This window comes from Delphinus delphis, chromosome 11 (assembly GCF_949987515.2).
Source record: "Delphinus delphis chromosome 11, mDelDel1.2, whole genome shotgun sequence".
Classification (NCBI taxonomy): domain Eukaryota; kingdom Metazoa; phylum Chordata; class Mammalia; order Artiodactyla; family Delphinidae; genus Delphinus; species Delphinus delphis.
In genome coordinates, this window is record NC_082693.1 from 16,272,486 (window position 1) to 16,293,048 (window position 20,563).

At 39.5% G+C, this 20,563-nt stretch overlaps 1 protein-coding gene across 2 annotated transcripts in view; it reads left to right on the forward strand.

Moving 5' to 3' along the window:
• Nucleotides 1–20,563, forward strand: part of PDE3A (phosphodiesterase 3A) — an 842,956-nt gene that overhangs the window by 70,046 nt on the left and 752,347 nt on the right. Inside the window, exon 1 of one of the 2 annotated variants that reach the window (XM_060024386.1) lies at nt 3,250–3,548. The exons of the other annotated variant lie outside the window; for it this stretch is intronic. The gene's annotated coding sequence lies outside the window, so the exon portion shown is untranslated. Of the gene's footprint in view, nt 1–3,249; nt 3,549–20,563 lie in introns of those variants that run through there. 2 annotated transcript variants of the gene reach the window in all.

Below are 20,563 nucleotides of genomic sequence, written 5' to 3' on the forward strand. Positions count from 1 at the left end.
GAAATATTTTTTTTGGTTGAACTCTAAATTATATACTGGCATTAAGATAAACTTTTCTTTAAAAACTGTGAGCAACTAAAATAGTGCACTTATTCTGCTAAATTGACGATAAAACCCTCTCAGTTTTTATTTTTCATCTGACCTAAAAGCATATCTGGAACTGTGAGGTCTGCTGGTTCTTTAGGGAAGAAACAGATTCCAGCTGAATCCCAGTAATCTCCTTTCCTGTTGACGTTATTAACAAGGTAGCTTTCCTCTTAAAGTTCTTCATGGTTTTTATTTACATTTATATGTCAATGCCTTGCAATTTTATATCTTTGCCCCCAACATCTCTCTTGAGATATAAACTATTTTTCTGAATCACTGCTCACTGTACCCAGTTGGATATTCCACAGGTGCTTCAAAGATCTGAAAGGGAATCATCACTTCCCAACAGACCTGCTGATTTCTTACCCATTGTTTTTCTGTCTCATTTAAGGCCATAGTCAAACGCCCCAAGGCACAGTTGGAAATGTGGGTTTTTTCTTAACTTTTCCTACTCAAAAATGTTACCAATTTTCCTTAAATATTCCTTGAAATACTTTTTCCCTTAAGCACTTCTTGAATTACTTCCAATTATCCTGACTCCCAGCTTTACACCTTACTTCATTACTGCATTGCTCTATTACTTTCAGGCGAGTTACTTAATATCTTCTACCTCATTCATAAAGTGGGGATAATAATTAATAGGTCTTACCTTATAGGATTTTTATGAGGATTTAATGAATTAAAATCTGTTAATTGCTTAAAAGAGTGCCTAGAGCAGAGCAAGTGCCACAATATGTTAGAATTATTATTATTATTGTTACCACCAACACGTGCTGATCAACTTCTGTCTGGATTATTTCATCTGCCTCCTGTGCTTCCTTCTGCAGCTATTCTTGTGACATTTGATTTTGATGATGCCTTCAGGTTACTCTGTCTGAATCATAAACTGGACTCCTTGGTCCTGCTGCTTAAAATCCTCTGATACCTTATTAAAAGAATCAAGTCTGTATTTCTTATCCCGGCGTATACAAAGCCTTCCGTGAATCGTCCTGGTCTGCTGTACCTCAGACCTCACCGTGCTGTGTCTTAACTGTTTTTCTCCACTAATTCTGACCTGCTAGCATTCCCCTGCCCACATATGCCATGTCCTGCCACAGCACCTTTGCTTATGCTGCTTTTGTGCTCATAGGATGCTCTCTGTCTCCTCTTTTTTCTACTCTCTTTGGCCAAATCAGCTTCGAAGGCTCGTCAGATGACTTAGTTCCTCCCCTAGGTGTTCCCATAATCCTCCCACATAGGTGGGGCTAGGACTGCACCTCTGAGTTCCCCTGTCCCTCCTGGAGAAGAATAAGTCTTCTAAAAATGTTTGTTTATCCCACAACAAATCAGATCATATCTCTCTCTTGCTTAAAACCCCCCTATAGCTTCTCTTTGTGAATAGAATGCAATCTAAATGTAATATCACATTTCTCAAAGGCCCCCAGTCTTTGCTTCTTAATCCGTTGCCTATGATTCTCCACCAAAGTCACCACCACTTACCTTGAGCTAGTCATCGTCATCCAGTCAAACTTGCCTCCTTTTGTCCCTTAAACCTATGGGGCTTTTTCCACCTCAGGGGTTTTGTCATTGCTGTTCCCTCTGCTTGGATCCTCATTCCCCATATATTCACGTGGCTGCTTTCTCCTCATTTATTTCTCAGTTTAAATGTTTTATCATTTAAGTGGCCTTCACTGACTGTTGCTGTTACCAAATGCAAGTTCGTGTGCCCAATGCACTGTGAGGCCAAACAATAATGAAATGTTTGGAGTAGAGAAAGGTTTATTGCAGGGCCATGCAAGGAGATGGGTGGCTCATGCCCAAAAAACCCCGACTCCCCAAAGGGCTTCAACAAAGCATTTTTAAAGGTAAGGTCAGAGAGAGGCTTGGTTAGTTGTTGCAGACTTCTTGGTGTGGGAATCCTTTGTTCTTGCAGCTGTCCATGTAGGTCAGGTCATGATGTTCCTATAAACCTCCAACAAGACAAATGTTATTCTCTGTTCTGCAACTTTTTATCTCTAAATGGATGGAAAAGCGTTACACCTTTAAAGGTCAGAGCCTTGAGAATGGGCTATCCTGTATATTTCAGGCTATAGGCAACATTCTTGTACGAAAGGTGCATGACTTAGCCAGCATGACTAAGCACAGGAAAAGGAACAGATCTGATACAGAGTCAGATTTGTTCTTCCCTATTACATTGCTACAGTACTCTTCCTGTCCTCTGTTCGTTATGGAGTTACACTCCATCCCATTACCACTTTAAAAAATTTAGTACTATTTGAAATTCTTACATATTCATTTGATGACATGTTTATTGTCTGTCCCTCCTACCAGAATGTAAACTCCAGTGAGGGCAGGGACTTTATCAGTCATGCTCATTTCTGAATCCATAGTTCCTTGAAGTAGTAGATTTTTAAACAGCTGCTGAAAAGATTCAGTGAATGAGCAAACAAATAAAAATGTCTCAGGTATCTCTGTAGCAGAGCTTCAATAAATGGTATTTGAATTATGAATAAATGAATGAAATAATTCAAATTCGCAATATAATTGCTTGTAAGTTTTCAAGTTTGTCGCTATTATTTTTACTGTGTAATCTTTTTGTTTCCATAAAGTTGAGTCAAAATCTAACTTAATTAATCTTGTACTTATTTTTCTTGGGGCTCTGTCCTTGGTGATCTTCTCTCAGCTTCCAATTATTATTAGTTTTTTTTTTACTTTGAAAAGACTTTGCTTTTAATTGCTCCAAACACCTTCTTTTTCTAAATTTCTGTCTGGATGTGCTTTTCCAGCATAATTAGTTTCACTCTTGATCTTTCTTTCCATCCATGGGAAAAAGAACATCACACAGTAGCTTTAGTCATGTTTGCAAGCACAACGTGGCTTCCTCTCTGTCGTTACTCTATTCTAATCCATTCTAGACGTACCTTTCATATTCAGGTCCACTAATTATACACCTGAATATGCATATGTGCAAATCCCAAGAAAATAACATTCTAATCAGTAAGTGACATCCAAAGCTGGTCATCTGCTGAACTCTGAAAAAGCCAGAGTTGGCACCTTCCGCTTCCCCTTTCAGTGTCCTTCACCTTTTTCTTGTGATATAACCCAGGCACAGACTTCCTCCCAGTTATCTCCTAACATATTTCTTTCTAAGGTAAATGAATGGTGTTAACCTTGCCTAGGATATTTGCATTTTGATTGGAAAATTCTGAGAGATGGAATGCTGTCCAGGGCCAAATGAATATTCTATTGGTAGAATTTAAGGCACAGATACTGAGACATATCTTGGCACAAGAGGCGCTTCCTGGAAATCTCCAGTCATAACAAAAGTGTATTTATAGAGGTGGCTCCCATTTTATCCATTATGAAGTCCTAAATCTTGCGAACTTGAAGAGCATAGCCAGGTTTGTTATCGTGTTTCTTTCTACAGAGTACCAGAAGCATGAAAGATGACCAGAGAATGAAGAAAAAGAAGAAAATACTAGGTGAGATGGAGAGAGAAAACTTGGGGCAAAAGCCTGAAAGTATCCTTCCCATTAACATCCTCCTTATGCAGTTTATCACAATGATCTGTATATATTCAACCCCCAAGTATGTCATGAATTGATTGATCTTCTCCCATGTCTTCACTACCTTCTTTACTTAAGTCTAATTCATTATCATCTTTCCACTCTACCACTGGAAGAACTTCCTAATTGGTCTCCGTCCTTCTACTCTTATCCCCCTACGGTCCATCTCCACACTGGTACTCATGGTGATTTATTTAAAATGTAAATAAGATCATGTCATCTCCTTGCTTATCATCTTTCAAAAGTCCCCCATTGCAATGAGGATAAAATACAGACCTTTAACTTTGCCTTTGAGGTTCTGCAGGCTCCAGCTCCTGCCTCTCCCACCAGCCTCATCCTGCACCATCTCTTGTTGTTCACCATCAGCAGGTACAACCGGCCTCCTTTCGGTCCCAAGCACGGTAGCGCTGAGCCCTTTACCGAATCAGGACTTTCACTCATGCTGTTCTTCTGCCTGGATCACTTTTTTCTCAACTCATTCTTCAAATTTCAGTGGCCTCAGACTACTTCATCACATATGCCTAATAAGCTTCCTCCTGTTACCTTTTCTCATCGGTGACAGCACCCTGATCTTTCCCTTCACAACAGTAATTTCATTGCAAATTATGTATATTAGTTTATTCATTATTTACATGTCTGCCAACCAGACTGGGTGAGATGGTCTTTTGTTCTACATGTGACACTTGACTGAGGCTCTGTTGAGGGATACTTTTGTATGTTTTTCTCCATTCTAACAATTAAAAAATTTGTCTAGTTTTAGTTTTCTACTAAAACTACTAGTTTTCTACTAGTTTTCCACTCAGCTGTAAGCTCTACTGCTGGGGTTTTGTTGTTATTGCTTAATATACCACCAAATTCTCTGCAGATAGTAGTGAGTCAGTAAATGATGACAAGTAATAAAGTTATGCTGATGCACATACCTTGGTGGCTGAGTGTCTGGTGGCCAGATGATCGGAAGAGCACAGCTTGGAAACCAGTAAGATTGTGGAGACTTGACTATGCATGTCGTTTTAATTGTATGTGGTGTGTACCTGTACATGTGGGATGGCATACATTGGAATTTTAGAACAGTCCCAATTTCATGTAATTTCATTCTTTTAAAGAGATAATTCTCTAAATGCAAAATCACCTCTGATTTCACCTTTTTTGCTTTCTTGTCCAGTATAGAAGAAGCAATTCACATGTCACTTTTTCAAAAAGGTAAAAATCTCTTACCCTACCATGGGTTTCCATTTTTGTTTCCGAACTATGGAATTTATGCCAGCAAAAGGGAAAGAAAGCAACCAGACCTGAAATGTCATTCAAGGCAGACTTGAGCAAGATGCACTGTTGCCAGCCCTACAGGGAGGAAGAGAGACAGAGAAGGAGGGAGGGGGAGGGGGAGGCAAAGAGGGAGGAGGGCAGAGGGAGGGCGAAAAAGAAGGAGCCAGGAATAATGGCGAAGTGCAGTATCAGAAATAATGTGCTTCGGAGGAGTAGCAGCTTTTGAATGTCTATTAAGAAGTTTAACATTTATTAGCTCTTTGACCCCCGACATGTCAGTCTCTCTGGTTCTTAGTTCCTCTTCCTTGTAGGTGAAAGGACTAAACCCCATTAGATATACTTTCCTGCCTTAAGATTCTTCCATTCTTGTTTTCTCTGTAATGGTGGGACGGGACAAAGACGATTCGTTGTTGCAGAACAGAGATGCAGAAGAGAGACATGGATGGTGATTATGAAAGGGAAAGTACCTGAGAAAGGTAGGATTCAGTTCTTCTGCCCCCCCCCAGCTTATTTATTTTACAAATATTTATTAGTACTGATAAATACTTACATAGCATTACCGTGTGCCAGCTCTTGTTCTAAGGCTTTACAAAGATGAACTCATTCATCACTCAGGAGATAAGTACTCCCGTTACCTCTATTTTATAGCTGAAGAAACTGAGGCACAAAGAGGTGAAGCAACTGAGCCCAAGTCAGATAATTAGTCAGGGCTGGGGCTGGATTTCAAACCCCAGCAGGGTGGCTCCAGGGTCATGCTCTTAGAATGCATATTCTACAGTTAGAATTTACCATGCATTTTCCTCAATGAAAATGTCCACATCAAAGACAAAAAATGTATTGAACTGTAACAAAAAGAATAAATCACTCCGGACATATTTAGGCTAGCACATACCCTATTTGTTTCTGTGTAATTAGACTTTCTCAGGAGCCAGCCACGTTGGGTATCCCTGTTTTCTTATGAACTCTTCAAGCAAGACTAATGCAAAATGGAGAGGATTGTTCTTTGTTCAGCTGTAAACCAGGTGGCACAAGGCACAGAGAAGAAAGCTGGGCTCCAGAGAACATGTGAGGGAATCAGACAAAGGCAAGGCTGGCATTTAGGAAGAAGTTTCATTAAAAAGCTTGCAAACTTTAACAAGTTTGAAGTGTATATCCTCTTTTCCTTCCACCACCCTAATTAAAAAAAAAGTTCAAAAAGCAAGACTACTAAAATAAAATAGTTTGGTTTTGCTCTTAGGAGATATTTCAAGTTTAAGCACTATGTTTGTCGTGTACCGTAGGAGACGGCATCTCATTAATAAAACAATGACCGCGTGGGTCCCTTCCCCCCTACATTTTTTTTAAAGCATTGCAACGATGATGGTAATTGTCCCATTTGCTAATACAGCTTGGTTTCTAATCAGAAAGTGAAGAACTTACAGGTTCTGTAAAAGGGTGGCTCCGAGGATTGACTGTTGCCTGTTTGTGTAAAATGTAATCCTCCTCTTTCCCTATTCTTTCCATCTATTGTTAAATTTAATTTTTTGAACTCATAATATTTAAGAGTTTGTTTAGCACCTTAGGGTTGGAAGGAACGAGGAGATCCTTCTCCTGACTGAATATATGGAAATAAGGCCAGAGTGGTTAAATGGTTTGCCCAGGACAGCTAGTGGCTTAACCAGCGCTGGCTTCCAGGCTCTTCACTGCTGGTTCTGTGCCCTGCACATGAGAAGCTTCATTGTTTGCTTAGTCTGGGGTTCAAGCCCCTGGAACACGCTCTCTTTTCTCCTCCACAACCAAAACCACACATCTTTCGCCACATTTCCCTTTATTTTCTTTCTTCCAGTTCAGTTTGTTTCAGGAGAAGATTAATGTGAGTATCTGGGGAGTTCATGGTGATGTCTAGGGCGCTGTTCAGGTTTGCTAATCTTCAAACAGTGGGGTGTCTAGAGAGTGTGCCTCATAGTCGCTTTGGGACTGTGGTTGCAGAGAGAGAGATGTCCTGACTGCTGCGGGCTGGGGCTTCCCTTACCCCAGGGTACTGCAGTCGTGCTGTCAGTGTGTGTTAGAACTCAGCTTCGTTCCCCTGCTGTCCCCTCCCCACTCCTCTTCTGTTTATGTTTTACTTAAATATACATGTAATTTTTATGAACATTCTCTTTCCTGTATCTCCACTCTTAAGACTTAGACTTGGTATCGAAGGATAGACCTTGAACTCTTCCTCTCTCCAGAACCCATTTTATAAATTTTCTCTTTTCGCTTCTTTCCTCAAAAAAAAAAAAAAATTGATACATTTCACTCATCAAAGTTCATTCAGAAGGCCCCAGTCCTGGTAATCTTGTGTTCCTTTAACCTACAACATCTGTATCAATTGATAGCTCTCTGTTACTATGTCATGTTCAAAGTCTGACCGTTCCAACTAGAGTGTGACCTTCTCCAGGACTTACTCACATCAGCCTTGCTCCTGAGAATAGGCATCTATGTAGGGGATTCGCCAACTCAAGCCCCTGCCCCTTGTCCTAACCCTTCTTCCTGACCTATTGTGGTGCTAAATCACCATGTTGTGGTTAATTTGATGGATCAGATTTCAGGGTGCTGTTGAAGCCACATTTGCATAAGAGTTAATATTTGCTTAAAACGTCACCCATGAATGTGGCGCTTACTTCCAGGTGGCAAACTGACCCAAAGGACAGGTTTGGCTTCCTTTTACTCTCTTCATTTACAAGAGCTGGGATATCTGCCTGATAATGAAATTTAGATTTGGGTTTAGGTGGTGGAAGGAGAAGTTTCCCCTTAGGCCTTAAACCCAATTGACCAGAGAGTTCTGTGCTGGGGCTTCAGGCATGAGCTGAGCCAAAAATAACAGTGTCCTTTGATTTTGCCCTTGAACCTTTGCTTCCAGGAGATTTTTGGAGAAAAAAATCTCCGTGAGATTTTTATGGGAGATAGTGTGACTGAAGCAATGCAGGATTTGGGCATTTTTAAGACTCTTTTTTTTTTTTTTAAGAGACTATGTAAAGATTTCTCTCTCTCTCTCTCTCTCTCTCTCTCTCTCTCTCTCTCTCTCTTTTTAACATTCCTATGAACTATTTATAACTTATTTTATAATTTATTTCTGTACCTTTTGACCCCCGTCATCCATTCCCTCCCTCACCCCCAAAACGCCTCTCTTACAATGGCAATTACCAATCTGTACTCTGTATCTATGAGCTTGGTTAGGTTTTGTTATTATTGTTTTATTGATTACACACATAATTGAGAGAGCATAGTATTTTTCTTTCTCTGTCTTTGTTTCACTTAACATAAAGCCCTCAAGATCCACCCATGTTATCACACATGGCAAAATCTCATTCTTTCTTTTTTTTTTTTAGGGCTGAATAATATTCCTGTGTGTGTGTGTGTGTGCGCGCGACCATTCTGCATTTTCTTTATCCATTCATCCATTGATGGACACTTAGGTTGTTTCCATATCTTGGCTATTATTTCTAACTTTTTAATGAAAGAGCCAGAAGTAAGGTAAATCTGGTTCAAAAGAGTATAGTAGAGGAAAACGTTTTTAGTCACTTGAAGAATGAATACTGAATGAATGATTGCTAAGTTAGGTGCAATCCCAGTGAATGTCTAAAGAGCAATTAAAGTATAATACTTGGGGTTATCTTTTTTTTCCTACCAGGTAGGAGTCATTTGTGTCTTTACTAGATAAAATCTCTACTAGACAAAATTTATTTTTCCTGTTATTGGACAAGAATCATTTGCATCATTTTAAGTTCTCTACAAGTTCACATCTATCCACAGAGTTGTAAAATACTCTAACCAATAGTAAATAGTAAATCAAAGGTATATACCCTAGAGAATTAAATAAACCTTAGATATGTTTGTTAGACAAGTTCCAGCAAGACACTGAAAAAAAATGTGGCTTTTTTTAATAGTCATCCATTTGCCTATTTCCAAGTTTTGGATATTTTTTCCTTAATAGTCCCAACTTAAAATCACAATAATCACAAATAATCTCCAAAATTAATTCTTGATCACAGAACTCATTCCGATGTCATTATGTTTTGGTCTGATTCATTTCCAAAGGCATGGCAAAGTATTGATTAACATATATATGCCACCTTGTACTATGGTCAGCAAATATAGAGACTAGAGTGCTAGGCAACTACTAAGCCAGAAAATTAACTTCTCTCTACAGGTTTCATAAGGAATTAAGATTTTTTGTTTTTTGTTTATTTTGCGGCATGCGGGCCTCTCACCGCCGTGGCGTCTCCCGTTGCGGAACACAGGCTCCGGACGCGCAGGCTCAGCAGCCACGGCTCACGGGCCCAGCCGCTCCGCGGCATGTGGGATCTTCCCGGACTGGGGCACGAACTCATGTCCCCTGCATCGGCAGGTGGACTCTCAACCACTGCGCCACCAGGGAAGCCCGAGATTGTATTTTTAATAGGAAAGATTTTTGAAATATTTTTTTAAGTAAAATTTCAAGCATATGCAAAAGTAACAATATTAGTGTAATGAATTCCCCTGGACTTATCCCCTAACTTCAATAATTATCAGCCTGAGCTAATCTTATTTTTTCCATAGTCAAACCACTCTGTCCCAATTCTGGATTATTTAAAAAATTTCTTATGTGTTTATTGAGTACAGTAAAATTAGTACAATAAAATATTCATGTTTAAAATGTGCATTTTATCAGTTTGGACATACATATACAGCCATGAACTCATCACTAATATCCAGATGCAAAACATTTTCAGCATCTTCAAAAGTCTCCTCTGCCCCTTTGTAATTTATCCCTCATCTGTCCCCCTGCAACCACTAATCTACTTTCTGTTATAGATCGATTTTCATTTCCCAGAAATTTGTATAAATTCAGTCATACAGTATATATTCTTTGGTTGACTTCTTTCACTAAGTGTAATACTTTTGATGTCCGTCCATGTAATTCTGTGTATCAACAGTTTAGTGTTCCATTGTATGGATATACCACAATTTGTTTATCCATTCATCTGGCTCCAATAGTTAGGGCATTGATGTTGTAGAACACACTGCATTCAACTGGTTCCTTGGGGTCTTCTTTCTTGTTTGAGTCTAAAAAGTCATTAGAATATTTATTCTGAATGCATTTCTGCTAAGCAAACACATAAGCCACAGACACGCAGCCTCTTGATTTTTCTTGAATTGAGGGTGTAGGATGTCACCATGCTAAGAAAAGGGTGAGGTCTGAGGTAATTATTTGGATTAAAATTGCAAAGTGTATAAATGTTTAGATCGAGGGGAATTGATAAATTAATTGGTTTATTATTGGTGATGAAGGAAGACCTGTGTTCTAGTGAGAGAGGAGCCCTGGGTTTTGGACACATCACTTGTCTACTCCATCCCCCAGACGCCTCATCTGTAAAACGAATGGTTTGGACTAAAGCATAGCTTTCAAATGATGTTACAGCAGGACTGTTCTTTGAATGAAATAGGAAAAGGAAGCTAAACATGACAAGTAGGAAAGAAGGGAATATGCCGTGGTTGAAGAAGGCTGGGTGTTGTCTGCTAGGCTCCCCCCGGTGTTTTTAAGTCGGCTCCTAAGGAGTCCTGAGAAAGAGGATTTTCCCCATCCCATTCTGATGTTACTGGTTTGTGAACCACCACTTGAGAACGCTTGCTCTGAGATCCCTTCAGTCTCCAAAATTCAACAAATCTTTCGTTTCTGAGTTGAAAGTTTATAAGGGTGGATGGAAATTCCACCATTTATTTCTGTTCACTAATTGAAGTTAAATTCTTGAGGAAGAGGTATCTCTACTTCTATCTGAGTCTGATTCCTTAATCTGCGTGCCGCCTCCTCCAATATTTACTTTAGCTATTATCTCCTGTCTATCCTATAATCTCTGGATTTTCACTGGTTTCTTTCGTATGCTCAAACTTCTTTCACTCCACTTCCCCCCCACGCCACGCATATACACACGCACACCAAAGCAAATAAAATTGCCCTCTCTACTGACACTTCATTCGCTTTTAGATACCACCCTAGAGAAAAAATTAATACCTGTTTTCTGTCTTTATTTCCTCACTTATTCATATCTTGATCCATGCAGTTTGGCTTTTGTTATTACCCTTACATTGAACGTTTTTTCACTAAGTTTACCTTTTAGTTGTCAAATCTAGTGAAAATTTTCAGGTTTTCTTTTACTTAACACTCCGGGTTATTTAACACTCTCTCCCCACCTTTTAAAACCATAAATCTAGTGTCTTGTGATCTGTTTGCTGGTTTCTCTCGTGGGCTCTCTTGCCTCTGCTTCCTCTTCACATGTGCTGTTTTCCTTTGTCCTTGGCATCTTTTCTTTTCAAATAACTAATTTTCTCTGGACAATTACATCCACGCCCTAGGCTTTGTCACATATCTGTTGACATTTCTAAAACTCCGTACCTTCAGCTCAAACCCCTCTCCAGATCAAGACCCATTATCCAAGAGGAGACCCCAAAGGCACCTCAAACTCAAAATTTCCATAATGCAGTTCACCCTCTCCCTGCACATGCTGTGCCCGTTCTTAATTGATTGCCTCTCAGCTCCAAATCCATTCTTCGTTGTCTTGTCTGGGATAGTAGAGCTGGACCCTGTAAAGTTTTCTCCTTTACCAGCTGGCTGGATGTCAGAAGAGAGTGTTGAAGGACACCCCGCTGGGGGAAGGGCTGTCTCTTCCATACATAGCTCCTTCGCCTTGATAGGCTCACCGTGGCCAGCAGCCTGCAGCGCTTCCCATGGGTGCTTCCTCGGTGCCCCAAGGGTAGCTTTCTGGTGAATCCTACAGCATCCCAGAGATCGGAATCCTAGCGTGTTCGGCTCAAGTGACAGCCCTGCCAAATACTTGGCCCTCAGTGGGCCGTGCTGCCCGTCTCCATCAAATTCTGGAATCCAACCTTGGTAGGAGATAGGGGCCTCTTCCAGACTTGCTGCTTCCTTGGATATTTTGCCTGAGCCCTAAAGGTAGTGACTGTTCCATACATCTGCCATTTCTGTAGTCTTTACAGTTCTTTTCTCCTTTTAGTAGGTCACCCCCTATTTTATTAATAGTTAACTTTTTCTGTTCAAATTATTACGTGATTTCTGTCTCCTCATTAGACCCAGACTCACATATAGGACTCCTCTTTGCATTCCTCATCACAGAGACCATCACAACCCGCACTCCTTCTCATTCCTAATATCTGTCAGTCAGCAGGTCCAGTTGCTCTCTTAAATACCTTTCTTATGCCGCTTCTCCTCTGCCCCTACTGTCTCTGTCTATATCATCTATTACTTGTGCTCTTACGTAGCATCCTTCTTGATAGTCCTGCATCTTCAATCACGATGTCATTAAAATTCGCTTTCTAATGCATACATCTGATGTCCATCCCCCCTCTACTCCTTTATATGATATGAAACGCCCTTTGTGATTGGATTCCCACTTGTCTGTCTGGGCCCTAATTCCATCTCTCCTCCAGCATACTCTTTTACTCCAATAGTGCTTATAATTCTTAACAGCATCTTATAGTTTCAGCCTCTGTGCCATGAGTATTCTTGTTCTTCTCCTTGAACTTCTCCTGACTGTCTAGAAAACCCTTACTCCTGTGAGCTTTCTTTAATTTTTCCAGACAGACATGGGTGATTCTTTGTCTGGGATCCCACCATACTTGGAAAAATCCTCCAATGAAACAGTTATTTTTGGGTATTATAATTGTTCCCGGGTCTGTCTCTTTAGTCATTTTTTAGTATCTTAAGGAGAAAGACTTCTGTTTTTTTCTGGACTTGTGTCCTAACAGTGCCTGGAGCCTTTTAGCCCTTTAATAAATATTTGCCAACACACTGAATGAATGAAAATGACATTTTTGTAAAGGCAATTTCAAAACACTAATTAAAGTTTCTTAACTTTCCTTGTAGTAGACTGTTTTGACCCAAAGTTCTGTAAGGACTAAGTGAGAACAAAAGCAGTGGTATCTTTTAAAAATGGCATTTATTATTTTTCTCTTCCCCTTACCTTTCTGTACCCGGAGAATACAAAGGAGATTGAAAGGAAAGAAAAAGGATATATATAACCTCTCCTTTACCTCTTGGCTTACTTCTGCAGATTAAAGAAAGGACAGCCCAAAAATGGTAATAAAATTTCAGCTCTTTGGGCTCAGAGTTATAGTTAAGAGATAACAGTTTTTGAAATCTTACCATGTATCACATACTATGTCTGTGGCCTATACAAGGTTTATCTCTCTCACCACCATCCTGTAACGTAGGCAGTTTTATGCTTTCCATTTTACAGATGAGGAAAGTAAGGCAATGCTCGGAATTTAATGACTTAATCACTGACAGTAAATGGGGAACTGGGATTTAGAACCAGACATTCTAACGTCAGAGTCTGTCCTTTTAACTATTAAGTTATGAAACCGAAAAAAGAAAAAAAGTTCTGAAGCCTAATAGTAATGTAGAGAGATGCTTCAAAAGTAGGAAGATGCCTAAGGACTTTTGCAGTAGAAGCTTTCTGTGAAGCTCTTTCACTTTGGAAAAACTTGTTCAGAGTTTTACATGCTGAACTGGGATGTAATTGTGACACGTCATTAACCACAAGACTGGATTGTTGCTTCCAACTCTGGAGCTATCCACCCAGATGTCAGTCCTGTCTTTCTTATTTATCCATGGTGACCCCCAGCACCTCTTCTCTATTCTGGTCTCCCTGTTTGTCAGATAATGCTTACTTAGTATAATTCATATGTTTACTTTTCTCCCCCTGGAGCTTTATTTTACCCTCCAACATATATTTAACATTGTTAGTTGACAACCTTTTCTGTCATCATCTTGAGCGATACTATAGAGACTAATTTAAGGGTGTGTGAGTGTGTGTGTAAAACTTTAAAAATAATATATTTTTTCCTAATTTAAACCTGTATATTTTTCCTACCTTAAAAATTCTATTCATTCTAATATATATATATGCTCAAATTATAGCCTCAGTACTTTGGAAAAAGCAGTAGAATAGTTACAATGTATTGTGGACAAAAGAAGGCTTACATCCCCAAGTGTAAGGTCAGTCCCTGGGTCTCCAAAATCTATTAACTGCATTAGAACTTATTCTAATATAATACTCGTTTAGTATTTCCCTTATATTAGTTTTTTTAAAATTAATTTTTATTGGAATATAGTTTATTTACAATGTTGTGTTAGTTTCTACTGTACAGCAAAGTGAATCAGTTATACATTCTTATATTTGTAAGACTAATATAACTGATTCTTATATTAGTTTCATAAATCATACTTACTTAGTTCTCCTGGGCATCTTTTATGTTAGATAAAAATGATTCCACTTTAATTTTATGAAGACCTCAGGGTATGCATCTAAATTGTTAGGCAAAATTTACCTGTGACTGGTGAGCTCAGTTGTTTAGAGCTCTGATAATGAAGTCCATACTTATATCAACCAATTTATTTTGTTTGAGAGTATCATAATACAGTGGTAAAGGGTGTGTGCTCTGAAGCTAGTGTCTGTTTTGAATTCTGGCTCTGCTCCTTACCAGCTATATGACTTGGGGCAAAATATGTAACTTCTTTGTGCTTCAGTTTTCCTCTTTAAAGTCGAGATAATGATATCACTTAACTCATGAAGTTGTAATGAGGATTAAATGACTATCAATATTTTTAAAAGTCTTAGAACATTTTCTAGCACTCAAAAAATGACTCTCGGGCTTCCCTGGTGGCGCAGTGGTTGAGAGTCCGCCTGCCGATGCAGGGGACACGGGTTCGTGCCCCGGTCCGGGCAGATCCCACATGCTGCGGAGCAGCTAGGCCCGTGAGCCATGGCCACTGAGCCTGCACGTCCGGAGCCTGTGCTTTGCAATGGGAGAGGCCACAGCAGTGAGAGGCCTGCGTACCGCAAAAAAAAAAAAAAAAAAAAAAAGCTATCCATTATTGTTGTTCTTGTTATTGCAATTATTTGATAACCAGAAACTTTATGTTTCAACAATATATTTAATACTTTGCTGCTTGTCTTTCCATATTCAATGATGATGATATGGATTGTGACCAGTCATTGTTTTAGGCTCAAACTCACTTCCATTATCTTGGCAATGGCCCATAAAACTCTGTACCAACAGCAATGGGAAACAAGTGAGAGAGAGTGGATAAATTAGTATGAACTGATCATAATTACTGGAAAACCAGCTCCGAGAGCACAATGAGACAAACGTGTACTGTTTTTTAATACAAAGGGCTTTTTTTTTTTTCCTTAGAAAAAGTTAATTGAATAGCCTGCGGATTTCTCTCTGGCCCCAAGTCTCTGGGTAGTGTACCTCTTTTAATGTACTAGATGTTTTCTCTTCTCTAATTTAGAGGGTACTTGTTAAAGCATTCTACATTTCATCATTAAGCACTTTTCTCTCAGCAAAAGATTTCGTGTTAGAAAACACTTTGGGGCAGTTAAGAAAGAAGACTGCCCGAGTGCATCCCCTTGACAGGGGCTTTATTAATTTTTTTTAAGTTATTTAGAGCTGTAGTCATTTAATTACTTGACATTTGTAAAAAAAAATGGCTGATTAGCCTTCTAGCAATTCCAGATACTTTAATGACTGAAAGCAAAGCAAGCAGAAACCCAGCAGAACATCTGGCCACGTGAAAATTACTTATTTTATATAGGCTTTTTCAACCAGCTTTCACAAAGATCATTCCAGCACTGGAAAGAGAGTCTGTATAAGAAAACCAACCAGTGGTTCCCAGGGGGAAGGGGGAAGGGGCAACATAGGGGTAGGGGATTAAGAGGTACAAGCTACTATGTATAAAATAGGTAAGCAACAAGGATACATTGTACAGCACAGGGAAATATAGTCATTATTTTGTAATAACTTTAAATGGAGTATCATCTATAAAAATATTGATTTGCTATGCTGTATACCTGAAACTAATAGCATATTTTAAACCAACTAAACTTCAGTTTTAAAAAAAAAAAGAAAGTCTGTATAGAAAGGCTATGAAAAAACCAGAATCAAGGACAACTGAACTGGAGAAATTTCTTCATGATGTAAAGAGAGTTGGAAAAGTCTGTCCTTTAATATACTGAATGCATGTATTTAGTTAAAATGTGATCTTTAGTACTTTGTTTATTTCCAGTTTTAAAATACTTGACATGATAGAATTTTCTTTGCTGTGTATTTTCAGTCATCTCCAACTGGCAGGCTTCTTGGAGACTGAGGAACACATGTGGCTCAGATATGTTATATTTCCAGATGGGAGTGTGGGAGGATTACAGAGAACATAATGGGTCCTGATTCCTGGGGCACACTTGCCAGTGAATGGCAAATGCAAAGCAGATTTTTAAAAAGTTGTTACCCTTTTCCATTATTTACCTAATTAATAGGTCTCCCTCCTCCCCCAGGTGAATAATCATTTCTTTTAGTAACGGGTACAAAAGACTGATAGAAAAAAACTACTTTCTGACATCTGGTTAACATATTTTTCTCTCTGTAAGAAATATGTTTGTTATGCGATATGTGTGTGAATGGGCCTCAAAATCTCATGTGAATGAAAATTATTCAGGAAGCTTGTTGAAATTTTACAGTTATAGATCCTATTGTAAGAAACTGACCCAGTAGTTTTGGTCTAGAGTCTGCTGATAATTCTGGTGGAGGACCTCAGTAGACTACTTTTTCAGAAAAACTGGTTTATAAGCTAGAGAGGGAAACTGAATAATGTCAAATAAAAAAGAGAGGTGGGCTTCCCTGGTGGCACGGTGGTTGGGAGTCCGCCTGCCGATGCAGGGGACACGAGTTTGTGCCCTGGTCCGGGAAGATCCCACATGCCGCAGAGCGGCTGGGCCTGTGAGCCATGGCCGCTGAGCCTGCGCGTCCGGATCCTGTGCTGCGCAGCGGGAGAGGCCGCAACGGTGAGAGGCCCATGTACCGCGAGAAAAAAAAGAGGTGATCTTCTGACTGTTTTGTGGCAACAGTGCTAGGTCCTAAGGACATAAAGATTAATAAAATGCCTTCACGGAAGGGGTGAAGTTTGAGTTGTGCTCACTTTTGGTAGCCATAGTGGGAAAATAGAGCTCCAGCCAATTTCCCTGAGAGTTATTTAATAAAAGTAGAGTAACTCCACGGCATCTCTTGTAGGATTATTAAGCAGTGCTTTTCAGCAATATTCTTACCTCTTCTTGATTGAGGTTGTGATTCATTTTAAAACTGTAGGCATTTTATGTGGATAATACCACCCCTGTTGAACTTGAATACAATGACTGTAGGCTAATGAATTTACTTGATTTTGTTTTCTGTATTTTGAACTAATTCCTCATTATGCAAATAAATGCAAAATAAAATAATCTTTTGAGCCAGGGACACTTGGCTCTCTTTTTAAAAAAGAGTTAAAACAGTAAATGAAATCAATTTCAATAAAATGAACATCAGGGAAACATATGACTGTCACATCTGCTCTCCTTCTGGGGAAGCTTCTCTCAGGACTGTGGAGCCACCGCAGGAACCCTTGGTGTAGAAACACAACCTGAAAATTCAAAGCAGGGCTCCACGCCTTCATCAGAGCTAAGCAAGCATGCAGCGTCCAGGAATGATTTTCCCGTTGGCTGAGGACCAACATCTTGATGTTTTAAACTTACTTTAAAAATTAAAGACAGGAAGAAAAAGAATGAACGAGCAAGTTTTCGAAGACTGGTGAACAACTTTCCAGAAAAGTTTACAGTTTTATTCCTGTCTTTTGGGAAAAGAGTCTGAGAAGGAACGTTCTTCTCCATTTTCTCTGCCATTTACTCTAAATATTCCATACTTATACTTTTTATTGGAGAAAAAAATCCCTTGATTTTTAGTCTCTTCATTTCAAGAAATATGAGTTTCCAATTTAATCTCATTTCTCCTAAACCAATTAAGATATAAGTCAACTCAACTCAAAAATAGCCCTCGGTAGATGCACTTATTCCCTAGTATGACTCAGGTAACGTATCATTTTACATACAGTATAGTATACATGTCTACTCATTGGTCAATCAGTAATAATTTATTGGATATTTGGTATAACCTCAATTCTGTGACTGACACAGAGGATATAAGCGTTTGCCTTAAAAACAAATGATGCAGATGATAAGAGACCGCACTTGCTGAAAAGGGAAAGCCAAGGAAGCTCTGGGGATATCTGAGAATATGCAGGAGAGCAACAGAAAGCTTGAACCACACCTTGAAGGGTGAATTGGAATTATATGTGTAGAAAGAAATTTGTGGGCCAGGCAGGGGATGGAAGAAGATATTCCAGGTGGATGAAAAAAGTATGAGAATGAGTCTGTTATTTTAATAAGTTGAGTCCAAAAAATTAGAGAGGAAAAGTAAAGTTGGAGAGAATAAAGTATGGACTGACTGAAGATAACTTGCGGTATGCGGGCCTCTCACTGTTGTGGCCTCTCCCATTGTGGAGCACAGGCTCCGGACGCGCAGGCTCAGCAGCCATGGCTCACGGGCCCAGCCTCTCCGCGGCATGTGGGATCTTCGCGGACCGGGGCACGAACCCACGTCCCCTGCATCGTCAGGCGGACTCTCAACTGCTGCGCCACCAGAGAAGCCCTGAAGATAACTTTGAATACTATGTAGTGAGTGTGGAATTTATTCTTTAATTATAAAACATTTCTAAAGATTTTTGAATAGTGTGGTGATATGAGAATACTGATGTTTCAGGAACGTCAGTCTAGAGACCATGTAGGGTTGCATTTGACCATAGCTATTGGAGTTAATTGCTTCTCACTTCTGTTTCCATAGCTCTATAAATATATATCTTTTGGTATACTATAAAACAGTTACTTTATCCTATGCAGTAAATATTTATTAAGTGCTTACTATATTCCAGGCATTCTTCTAGGTACTGTAATTTCAGTGGTGAAAAAGATAAAGTCCCTGCCCTCATTAAGCTCATGTTCTAATGGAAGTGACAGACTAGCATAAAGTAAAATCACTATACAGGATAGAACATAGACTCTTATAGTACTAAGTGTTTTAAAGAAAATAGGAAATTAGGAATTAGAGAGTGACGGAGCTGGAAGGAGACATTTAGATGGAAGTAGTCATGAAAGGGCTTTCTGAGGATGGGGTATCAAGTATAGTATATCTGAATGGGGAGTAGGGGAAGCTATGAGAAGAATTGGAGGTTGGTATTCTAGGCTTTTGATTTTATTCCATGTGTGAAAGGAAGCAGTTATATGGCTTTGTTTTTTTTCTGTATTTCTGAATTTATATCTATATTTATTTATTTGGCAGAATGACATAAACCAATTTATACTTTAAGAAGATCACTGTGCCAGTTTTTTTTTTTGAGAATAAGTGCGTGTTGGGGACCCAGGGTTGGGGCAGGGAGAAGAAGAATGGAAGCAGGGAGCACAGTTTGGATGTTCTTATAAAGGACCATTGAAAGATGGTGGGCAGTGGTCAAAATAAGGAATGTTTTAGAAGATGGGGCCAATAAGACTCACTGATGGTATAATTGGAAAGACCTGTGATTTTATCATCCAGAGGGGGAGCGTGGAAGGGGACACTTTTAATGATTATGCCAGGACTGGTACAAACTGGGACTGTCTCAGGCAAAGTAGCACATCTGGTATGAGGGGGAAAAAGGAGAGGAACCAAGAATGACATGTAGGTGAGCAGTAACAGGGCCACATTTAGGATGTGCAGGGCCCCGGACAAATATTTTTGTGAGGTTCCTGTCCATAGAAACAATTTTTTAAAAAAATATATTATAAAATTCATGGGTCCATAAGAGGTATAAAGATTTATCGATGAAGATTTAGACTGAGTGGAGAAGAGGCAGTTACTTCTTTGTTCATTGTCCAGTAAGTGTGTGTGTAGATGCTTCTATCGTGTTAAAGTACCATCTCTTCCTGTTCGCATCCAGGAGCTGTCTCCTTGTGTTCTTTATTATCCAATGTGCCGTCTCTGGCTAATTTTCTATCTCCTATTGTATTGATTTCCTAGGGTTGCCATGACAAATTACTACAAACTGGGTGGCTTAATACAGAAGACTCATTCTCTCACAGTTCTGGGGGCTAGAAGTCTGAAATCAAGGTGTTGGCAGGGCCATGCTCCCTCCAAGGGCTCTAGGGAAGACTCTTTTCTTGCCTCCTCTTAGCTTCTGGTGGCTCCTGGAAATCTTTGATGTTCCTGAGCTTGTAGCTGCATCACTTCAGTCTCTGCCTCTGTGTTCACGTGGCCTCTTTTCCTGTGGGTATTTCAGGGTGTCCTTTCCTGTTCTTAAAAGGACACCAATCATTGGATATAGGACCCACCCTAATGTAGTGTGGCCTTACCTTGTCTTAACTAATTACAAGTCGAAAGTCTCTGTTTCCAAATAAGTTTGCTTTCTGAGTGGACATGAGTTTTGAGGTACACTGTTCAGCCTACTACACCTACCATGAGAAAAAGATTATCATAATTGTTGTTACTCAGACTGCCATGGCTCTTAAGATTCTACTTGTATTGAAACAAAATGTATCTTCTTGTCCTCACCTACAGTTCCGTCCTATCATTAGTTTTATGCTGGTTACATCATTGCTTATGTTCCTGCATCATCCCCTGCAGTCCTTGTGCATACTGGGTTCCAGCAACTCTATTAAAGTTATTACTGTGCTTTGTTGATCATAACCACAAATGCAAGTCATACCCAGAAGATGCAGGAACATGTCAACAATCATTCATTTCCTAGTCAG